The following is a 10,137-nucleotide window of genomic DNA, read 5'->3' on the forward strand; positions in this document are numbered from 1 at the left end:
TTTTGGCGATGAAGACGCCAGAGAAAATGTGAAATGTGTCCCTTCTGCCCTCCTGTAGAACCGAGCCGATTTATTTGGGCTAATAGTTTCTACCTGCAGGTCCTTTAATCCACACAGAAGGAACACACTTCAGGTTTGGGATTAATACTGCAGATTTAGCTAAATTAACATAATTTTTGCAAAATTACTATAAAAGATAATGCACCTTATCATAACTATTGGCTTATCATTGATCAAAGTTCTGCATCTTTCCTGTTTGACTGCTGTTGCTCGTATACAGACCCAGAACAGCTCAGAACAAAAATGAACTGAAATATGAATTTCTAAAGTTTTTAAACATTAATTTCTAAAGTGATTTTATTTAAATTAAACATAACAGTTCATAAATGTTCAAAAAAGATTAAATCCTTCCTCAGCATGTAGATTAGATTTTGATTTATTTCTAATTATTCTTTTTGTGTTGTTCAGTGCATAGAAATGTTACCTGGGTTTTGATAATAATAAATGTATCCATTCTGTGTATTAGCTTAAGCGCACCATGAGGCTGTTAGCATAAAGCTGTCGGTGTTTGCTGCATGTTTTCTCTGCTCCCTGTCTGATCATCAGTAACGGCCACAGAAACCATTTAAACACAAACAGTTCAGATCTGCATTAACAGTTATGGTACAAAAAGGTTTAAGGTTAGTTTTAATCCAGCTTTAGGTAATCTAATGATGGCTAATGCTAAAGTCAAACTTAATAGCAAACTGAGATTTTTAGTGCTGAGCACATTTGCGTGATATTAATAATCAGAAAAAATGATCAAGCATAATATTCTGATGGGATTAAAATTTTTATCCATCCATTCTGCATCCAGCTTTAGCTAACGTAGCATCTGAGCTAATTCTAAATTCTAACTTGCTATTTGGATAAGCCAGTCTCTGCTAATCAACTGTCTTAGCAATGTTTGTCAGTGAAAAGGTTCACACGTTAAATAGTTAAAATAGATTTTAAAAGTTTGTATCTCCATTAGCATCAGCGCTAATGATAAAGTCAGAGGGTATTTACCATCAAGGTGGCGCTATTAAACATGACATGGTTGTTCACATGCTACCGTCAGATTTGAAAAAAAGAAAGTTTGTATAACACAAAAGTCACACATGCTAACAAGCATGTTGCAGCTAATCATTGTTGGATGAAGTTGTGAATGAAACCTTTTAGCTGCCACTTTGTCCAAATGCATTAATTAGTTTGTAGCCTATCTAGCACTAACTAGTTCTACGGTGGCCCAGAAGGGTCAGCAAAATGCAAAACCCACACAGAAGAAGTTGCTGTTGTGCTGGGACTTTTACATATTGTTGACCCTTCTGGCCCACCATTAGGGTTTAGCTTTAGCGCTACGCAAAAGTCAGGCCTGCTAGCAAGTTGAGCTTCTTAACTTTGACGCAGCTTCTGCTTCTTAAAGGCACATCGTAGTTATTTGTTTACATGTCACTTTGTTAAAATATATAAATTATATTTTGTATCCAGCTATAACTAGCTTAGTGTCTGTGCTAATATTTGCTAGCAGGTTGAGCTTGGGGCTAATGAGCCGCTCATCAGGGAAACTTCTTTCTATTTCATTTTGCCTGTTTGAACAATTTGAAACATTTGTAATATGTTTTCTTTTATTTAGAAAATTTATTTTAGTATCTTTTGGCTGATTCAAATCAACGAAAATAAAACGAGTTTAATTAATCTGGTTGATTTAACTGTAACAGTTGGTTTATCAGTGTGTACTGGTAAAAATACTCATAATAGTCTCATCAGAGTGTGTAATTGTCTACCTGTGAGGCCTGCATTGCTAGATAATGAGTCTGTGACACACACACACACACACACACACACACACACACACACACACACACACACACACACACACACACACACACACACACACACACAGGCTGTAATTAGGCAGCGAGCAGAATGCTGTGATTACGGGACGAGTGACTGGAGGAGTTAAGTGTCACCCTGCAGGCGAGGCCGTGGCCTCTTCTTCTCCTGTGTAAATAGGTGGGGGGATTATTTGGGCCACTCAGGTGTGTGTCTGTGGCCAGACCTGTCTGTCTGTCTGGTGGACAGCTCTGCACTGTAAATAGTTATTCCTAAATGACAGAACAGCTCACATGCAGCTAAACTGAAGAAGTGACACTTCACAGTTGCTGTTTATTTTTATTTAAATAAAAACTGAAAGTAGAAGTGATTGGTTTCTTGGTTGATCTTCAGCTCAGCGTTTCCACCGTCCGTCAGAGGAGCAGAGCCGGTGGTTTTAGCCTGTCAGGCCTTTTTCCGCCCGCTGAGCAGCAGAGAAGTCTGTGTGATCGGCGTGTCGTCCAGATCCTGCAGAATCAATCAGGAGGATTTTCTCAGCTTCATGTTGGGCCGCTCGACAGAACAGAAAGCCTTTTGTTAAGTCCAAGATGTTTTTTCTAACTCAGTCCGTCTTCATGCCGGCCTGCCGCGATGGCAGAACAGACACTAAACAATGCAGCCATATTTACTGCATAAAGTCTGCAGCGTTATGGATACATATCCTCCTCCAAACACAGCAGCAGATGAGGGTGAGCTCATCCTGTCATCAGCAGAGCCGTGCTGAGGATCGGACACGTCCCACTTTGAAGCTGTCCCCCTCTCAGGGTGTTCGACGCAGATGTCACAGTTTCCGATCGGCAGTAAAATTAAAGATGTTTTGATTAGGCCGGTCTGGGAGATTACCAACATAAACAGCTCCGCAGTGTAGATCATCATTTTCCACTTTGTCCAAACTCAGCAGCTCTTCTCAGCTTAGCGCTGATGACAATCGGACATCCAGCTTCCAGTTTCACATCTGAGCGTAAACATGGTGCTGGATAAAGACTGCTTTCCTTTCTGGACCTGCAGGTAGAACCTCACAGCAGCCTGGTTACACTTTGGTCTGACAAAAATCATACAGTGAAACCTTCATCTAAAGTATATTTAAGGCACTATTCACCTTTATCGTACAGAAAAATGAGGGGAAATAAGACATGCAGCATTCATATCTTAATTTATGCTTAGAAATCTGATTAAAAGGACTTGATGTTCTGGACTCTTTGTTCTCCCAAAAGCCAAACATTTCACTCAAAACAGAAAAAATCTAAATGACTTTTATAAACCAGGCTGATGGCTGGAAGTTCCTCAAGGCTCCTGTCTCAGCTCACTTTTATTCAGTGTCAGAAACGTTTGTCCCTCTGGTGCTTTTTACATTTTGTTGAAACCATACTGGATATTTATATGTTGGAGCAACAAAAAGTAATGTATAAATATGAAATAATAATAAAAAAAATTACTTGAGTAATTCCGCAACGTTAGTTATCGCAGTTGTTTTCCGTCCAACCTGACTGATGCTGAGAGTTTTAACAAATAAAATTAGAAAATAAAAGAAATCTGCAGCTTTAGCATCAGCTGAAGGTCACAGTAATAAAATGAAAAAGAAAAAACTTTATCATTCTGCTTTACTTTGAAACCCTGGTAATACATTAAAGTTTATGGCTACAACAAAATGTAGAGAAGTTTAAAATGTGTAAATACTTTGGCAAGGCGCCGTGAACAGACAAATAAATCAGAAATCCAAAATACATAATAATACAAACAAACATCGTAGTCAGATCATAAACTCCTGTTTGACTCAGATGAAGTTTTTCCAGTAAAATGAAATTTGTACCTGCAGGTGAATCTGATTCAGAGAAGAAACTCAGATTTAGATTTAATATTAAAGCGTTCATCCGGCTTGTTGTGCATAACGGAGCGACTCCACAGGAAGCTGCAGCAGGTTCTCAGGATTTGCTCCGTTAGCAGTTTATGTCTGTGGATATCGAGGCCTTTAACAGTCAAACGTCTTTGCTTTCTCCTCTGTAAGAGTTTAAGCTGCAGATATTTACTGCAGAATGAGGTTTCCATATCTGTTTATCCCTTCAATCCACCTGCATCTCCAGCTGATAAAACTAATCCGAGAGGAAAAGGTCTGCTCTGTATTCAGCATCAGCTTCAGACGGGATGAGTAAACGGAGCTGCAGGATCCCATCGGCTCACGTGGAATTAGCCGCTGATTCGACCCGCTGAGGCCGGCTCTGCTGCAGATCGCAGGAAATTACTGTTTATATATTAATGCATCTAGAAACACTTCATAAAAACACTTTTACTTCTTACAAACATTAATTAAAGAAATCCTTCCAATCATAGAACCGAAGCAGAGTGAATTTATAACACTGAATTGTTATAGCTACATATATTATTTACTGTTAATGGGATCTATTTTTATTTTTCCATTTAAGTCCAAACTTTTTCTAAAAACAGTTGAATTAGTTCAAATCACCCAGATGTTTTCAGTCAGCAGGTTAATGGTGTTTGGTGTCAGAAAGGAGAGCAGATTCAAAAACCTCCTGTTACCTAGCAACCACAGCTGATCTCCAGCATTTGGTTGGCTGGTTTTCCTCTGTATAATGGCTGCTGGAAAAAACAAGAGTTTAGTTGTTGACTTCTTGCATTCTGGCTGGTTGTGCAGGAGGCTCCACTGATGCTTTTCAAAGATGTACGGTTGTATAATTATGCATCTGTTTGCAGTCATTTTCTTGTGTGGGTGTAAACGTGGAGTTGGGGGCGTGGCCAGCAGCAGCTTGTTTGGATTTAAAGCGACAGAGACCCTAAAACAGCTCAGACTGAAACCAATTTCTCATATTTGCCCTGAAAACTGGAAGCTCTTTTAGATTACAGATATTCAGCTGTTTTCTCAGAACAACGGATTTATTGTTTGAGACAATGGAAGCAGAGAGGTCATGTGACCTCAAATAACATTCATACATGATACTGAATAATTCCTCTCAGTAAATGTCTGGATAAAGTTTTGGTGTCGGTCTGATGATGAGCTGCTGCGTCATCAGGGCGGCGATGGACCAGGGGCGGCACTAGGGTTTACTGACGGGGATCTGGAAGTGGAGAGGATTATTAATCCAGGAGCATCAGAATACACTTTGGATATGAGATTAATATTCAGAAACATTGAAGAGTTCAGTCATCGGGAAACAATTCTGGAAAACAGAAAAAAATATGTTCAATCTGCAGTTTTTAAATGCATGTCAGTTTAAAAAAATGAGACATTTAGTAAAAAATATTCTTTATTTTTAATATTTTATGTAAATTAAAGTAGATCAGCATTTGTTTTTAAAGGAACACCTGGTAAAATGAAACATTAAACTTTAGACCAGAACATAAACCAGTAAAACCAGTTGAGTCACATGACATGTTCAGGGTCTTCAGGTTAATTAGACATGATAAAAAGCTTCATCATTCATGAAGATTATGATATAGAAATAAAAACAAGCCTCTGAAGAGAAGCCACAATAACAAAAGTAAACAGACATTAAGATTAAAATTAAATAAAAGGGAAGTTTTGCTCTTTGTACATAAAATATAAAATGTTTCTTGCAGCTTCACCAAATCAGAGCGTAAAGTGAGCAGTGGAGCTTCTGAATAATTAATCAGCCATAATATGTAAGGAATAGTGACAGCTGCAGAGCAAGAATATAAATAATAATATTTAAAATGTAGGCTGAGCTGATTTTTCCTGAGATATAAATTATATTATAAGCTTCATATTCACCCTAATAAAGATTATTATTAAGTTAAATATCAAAATGTTCCACAGGATGATTCTTCTTTAGCTCGGTTCCTCTTGTCAGACGAGAAGCGTTTATATTCTTCTGTAGCTAACAAAGCAGGAAAACGTAGAAAATAATAAAAAAGGAAAACCAGTTAACAGATCTGCTGACCTCAGCATTATGTTTACATGAAGACTGAAATAAATAATGAATCCTCTGCAGTTCAAAGATTAAAAACATTAGGATGATAGATAAAAAATATTCATTCAAAGATTTATATGGTTTTCTACTCAAAGGTGAAAAATGAAAAATAAAGTCTAACTTTATATCAACATTTTAACATGGTAAAAACTGTTTTGAATAGAAAAAATTAAGAGTAAAGTATTAAATTATTCAGTCAAGCTGAAATAAAAAATAATGTACTTGACATTCAGTTTTAACTTCATTTCACATAAAACTTCTTTTTGACCTGATTGTAGCTCCGTAGATTTTGACAGCAGGTTTGAAGCATTTCTATAAGAACCGACAAACAGCAGGCTGGAAAAACTGCCTGACCGGCCAGAATGGAAAGTAGATGGAGAGTTAACAAGAGAGAGAGTGTGTGTGTGTGTGTGTGTGTGTGTGTGTGTGTGTTACCCACCCAGCTTTTGACCTATAGCTCTCTTTGTATTCCCCTGACACAAAGATTTATTACGCAAACATCACAGTTCCCAAAAATACATATTGAAACAATTTTTGGACAAACAGGGAGACAAAGTGAGTGTTCTGTTCTGTCACGGGAGTTTGGAGCTGAAGGTGGGCCAACGAGGCGGCGCACAGAGCAGCAAGTGCAGCAGCTTTCTCGCTTCAGGGGCGCTGAAAAGGCAGGAGGCGAGGCGAAGGTCTGCCAAACAAAAAGACCAGAGATGATTCAGAAGCTGCCACTGACTCCCTGCTCACCTGTAGCTGCTGCAAGGCCAACACATGAATATATGAACACATGAACAACATATCGCTCATATTCAGAGGAGTTTAGAGCAGCCAGGTCAGAGCAGAGCCACTTCAACTGATTTCACTTCATGAAAAGTAAAAAGGTCCCAGAAACGACTGAAACTCTATTTGGTTCTCAAGAACTTCAATCATTTAATGTTTAAAAATCCTCATATGGACCAAAATAATGACAATAATTAACATAAATAACATAATTACAAAATAACAAAATCAAAAGAAAACGTTTTGAAAATCTGATTCTTTCACTTTTAAACTTTAAACTGCAGCTGTGATTCCAATGAACATATATTTACTCCGTTTGACATTTTAAAGCTAAATTTGTTTAATGGAAACACAAATTATGAAAAAAAAAAGAAAATTTTAAATACAAATTTTGATGCTGGGATCAGGCGTTTTACTTTTGGTTTGTTTCCAAAACTGAAATTAAACTTTTTTCTGCATCCTGAGTCACATGATCAACAACAGGAAGTTACTACTGGCAGAAAACACGAAGAAGAAGACAGGAAGTGGTTGGAGCAAGATGATGGCGCTGAGTGTTTTTAATAACTTATCCCATAAACAAACTCATTCACTTTGATTTTAATTCTTATTTAATGGAATTTAATATTAGTTTAAATCCTTATCATTTTCTTAACATCCTGGTTGTTTTTTGTGTTTATATTATACATTTCATATTTATCTAAATATACTTATGTTTATGTGTTTGCCCTGCCTTAAGAGTTGCTATTTTTCTGATTTGTTGTTTCCTTTCACAGTGACAATAAAGCAGTTCTGATTCTGAAATATTGCATTTGCATAATTATGTTTTTTGACATAAATATTGACAAAGTTTTGCACATTTATATGGAACTGCAGGTTTGGTGAGTTTTTGTTTAAATCAGCTCTGTTCTTCATTCATTGAGTATCTAGAAATTTGAACTCAAATAAGAGAAGTGATACGTTATGACAAAAAGTAGTGTTGTAAAAAAACTCCTAAAAGTTCATTCTTTCAAAAAAAGTAACTGAGTAAATGTAGCTACAGCACCAGCCTGTGCTCATGTGTTTTCATGCTCTGATTCTGCATCACTGAAGGTCATGAGGTCATGTTGCACACCGAGCTGAACGTCTGAATGGTTCTGGTACCGGTTCCTCTGGTGTCACTGGTACTTCCCTTCAGTAACTGTGACGTTTCGTCTCAAAGGCTGGATTTGTAAAACTACGCTGCCTAGAAAAAGCGACACACTGACAATAAGAAAGGTCTCTTCTCACGAGATTCTCCAGCCTCCTGTGAGTCACTGCATTCCTGCTCACCGGCTCTTCGCGTTGCTGGTTTTGTTTTTTCCAGGACAAATATGTGAGCCGAAAGTTTGAGACATTTCAGGCTGCCCGGTGATGCCGCGCCCTCCGAACGTTTCTGTCTGACTTCACAACAAAGAACGGCTGTCCTGGTTCCCGCTGCAGCAACAATGACGTGGTCAACGCTTCGACGCTCCAACCAGGCTGAGCGTCTGTTCAGTCGTCCAACAAGCTGCATGTCCAATAACTGACCCTGCAGCCAAACCCTCAGCCATGTTTCAGTTTAGTTTTGCTGAAACGTTTCGTTTCATACGGTGCTTTAGGTCCTTGGAAACGATTCAAGGTTTTCCAAGGTTTGATTACTCTATAAAGTTGTTGATATTCAAACTGCAGTTTGGTAATAAAGTTCAGTTTAACGTTTGATTAAAAACCTAAATTATAAAACATTATTTACAGTTGAGACCAGATATTTTCATACAGCTAATATAAAATCACAGGAACATTTTTCTGAAATCTGAATAAACTTTTTTTGAATCAGATTATTTCATGGGACATAAAATTCTCATATTTTAGCTTAACTTGTTGAATACTATCACATTATTAATAACAGTAATAAATATCATATAATAGGGAAAAACTGTCTTCTAAATACCAAAACCTCTGAATAAGGAGTTGAGTTTTTAATAAAAACTCTGCACATTTACATCAAATATTATGTTAAAATATGAAAATATATAAAGACTTTTAGTTTCAGTAGATTAAAAACATGAAAAAACAGATTGTTTAGTATCTTTCTGTATTGTTTTATTCTGCTCACATGAAATATTCTTTTGAACAATGACTGTTAGGATTGTTATGAAATGATTTCCAGCTGCTTGTCGCCATGGTTACCTCAGGTAAACATGAAGAGAAAAACATGGAGAGGATTTCTGCTCCCACTTTCTGACTGCTAACAAAACTATTGAACGTTTGGAGAAAAATATAATAAAACTGCAAATTCATAATAAATCATCATGATGAGGACGAATCCGAGCGGTTCTCAGAGAAAGTTTAATTATTTTATGTCATATTTCTGTGAAATGGACATGAAGTTATAGTTTTGTGATTCATTTTTATTTTGCCACCCACATTTAAACTATTAACTTTACATTTTGTATGTAAAATTTATAGTTTAAATGTGATAATCTCAGTAGGATGATAAAGCAACATAAACACTGATTAAAAGGCTTTGACTAGACCCCAGGCCTTTATTTTAAATCTGTTGGGTTTAAACACTAATAAAACATCTGTTAAAAATGTTTTAATAAAACACTGAACATGCAAAGAAAAGACACTGAACTGTTTCTGCTGTAACAGTAAGATAATCAAATCTAAACTTTTAAACCATGGAGAGGATCTGGTTTGTGTCTTTCTATGCAGATGATGTTCGTTACATCTGCTTTTAAATCTGCTTACAGATTATTATGAGATGATTTCTGAATGTTTACTGCAGGTGAACGTGTCCATTAGGAGAAGATGTTGCAGAAATGTTTGGTTTAGCTTTGGGTCGACTGATGGAGACTTCGGGTTGACTTACACCTGAACTGACAGCTGACCCAAATGATGCTGCTCCGTAAAACCACCTGCAAATTCCATCTCTGTCTGAGATCTTCATATATCAGCCGCATCCTGCTTCAGCCAGAGAGCCTGACGTGTTCTTGGCGGAACGCCTCAGAGAGCGAGCATCGCTTATTGATTAGCAGAAAAATGCAGCGGCTGCATGCCTGCTGAGCAGCTCCAGCGACGTTTGTCAATCACAGAAAAGGTCAGCAGCGTATTTCATCTCACAAAGCAAATCCTGGAAGTAGCTGGACCTGAGAAACACGCATTCACGGTCGTATTAACATCAGCACATGCTCCACCTCAAGCTCTCATCATCCCTGAGGAAAAAACCGTGATGGATGTGTTTTTCAGAAATGTAGGTGAAACTCCTCTATCTGCTTCTCAGAGAGAAAGGTATTCAGGAGGGAGAGGACAACGTCGCCCCGTCCGACAATTTACTGCCCTTCCCTGGGAATCCCACATGATCCCAGAGCGGGAATGGAAAGGGGGGAAGGCTGGAACAGTAAACTCAGCCTGGCAGTTTTATCTTGATTGTCAGATAAAACGCTATCTGCAGCTCTAAAGGCCGAGCATGAGAGTCTTTAGCAGGAGGTACTTTAGCTCCTTCTCACGTTCTGCTTTCTGATAAAAAACC

Source organism: Poecilia mexicana, unplaced genomic scaffold (genome assembly GCF_051168715.1).
Source record: "Poecilia mexicana isolate PSO_F unplaced genomic scaffold, ASM5116871v1 scaffold_14, whole genome shotgun sequence".
In the NCBI taxonomy this organism is placed as follows: Eukaryota; Metazoa; Chordata; class Actinopteri; order Cyprinodontiformes; family Poeciliidae; genus Poecilia; species Poecilia mexicana.